A 1,121-nucleotide genomic window follows, 5' to 3' on the forward strand; every position below is an offset into this window, starting at 1 on the left:
TCTGATACTTCTGAGCAGGTAGTACAACTACCTGTACAGCAAACATGATTTGAAGACTTCTGGGAAGACCTCCTGGCCAAAGGTACCTCCCCATCTTAGAGAATAATTCCTTTATGTGGGCCTTGGAGACATTCATGAAATCTTTGGGGCCCTTAAACGTGAACCCCAGAAAGAAAAAAGTTTAAAACCCTGGACTCGCTCAGATGGAAGACAGCCTAGAAATAATCTAGGTCATTTCTTTAATTTTCCAGCTCAGAGACAGAACTTGATTTGCCTGGGGTTGTGCACCCAGTACAGTGGCTGAGCTAGGCAATTTCTTTTTCTTTCTTTTTTTTTTTTAACTGGTAATCAATTTATTAAAATAACCAACTTAAGCATCTGCAATGGTGACTTCCACCTCAACCCCTGGCTCAATACTGATCGAAGTAATCTGCTTAACAATCTCTGAAGGACTGTGCAAGTCAATGAGTCGCTTGTGGATTCTCATCTGAAAACGATCCCATGTTTTAGAACCTTCACCACAAGGTGTTTTTCTTGTAGTGATTCTCAAAGCCTTCGTAGGTATTCGAACTGGTCCTTTCACTTTCAGATTCTTTTCCTTTGCTCCTCTGATCAAGTCAGCACACACCTTCTCCAGCGATTTTACGTTGCGGCTTGTTAGAGTGATTCGAACTCGGTGAATTGGCACCTCCGGCTCCACGGGTGTTTTTCCGGTATCCTTAAAAGCCATGACTGCTTCGCGGCTTCCTGACCGACTTGTTCCTCTGCAAGAGCGAACAGCGGTGAGTCAGGAGCAGGAGCGTGCGGACTAACGATCCACAACAGCTACGACCGCGTCTTCCTCAAAAAGGAGAGCCAGGCAATTTCTAAGTACAGTTGACTCCTGAATAATGAAGGGGTTAGGTTAGGGGTGCTGACCTGGCACAGTTGGAAATCCAAGTGTAACTTTTGATTTTCCAAAACTTAACTGCTAACAGCCTACTGTTAACTGGAAGCCTTACTGATAACCCAGTCAACATAAATAGTAATATACAAAATAAAATTTTGTATATGTATTATATAATGTATTCTTATAATACAGTAAGCTAGAGAAAAAAAGTTATTAAAATCATAAGGAAGAG

General features: G+C 41.9%; 1 pseudogene; it reads right to left on the reverse strand.

Moving 5' to 3' along the window:
• Positions 1-327: 327 nt before the first annotated feature.
• On the reverse strand, positions 328-849 carry LOC116531111 (annotated as a pseudogene).
• Positions 850-1,121: the final 272 nt, after the last annotated feature.

Source organism: Sapajus apella, unplaced genomic scaffold, assembly GCF_009761245.1.
Source record: "Sapajus apella isolate SASKATOON/1434 unplaced genomic scaffold, GSC_monkey_1.0 scaffold69, whole genome shotgun sequence".
Lineage (NCBI taxonomy): Eukaryota > Metazoa > Chordata > Mammalia > Primates > Cebidae > Sapajus > Sapajus apella.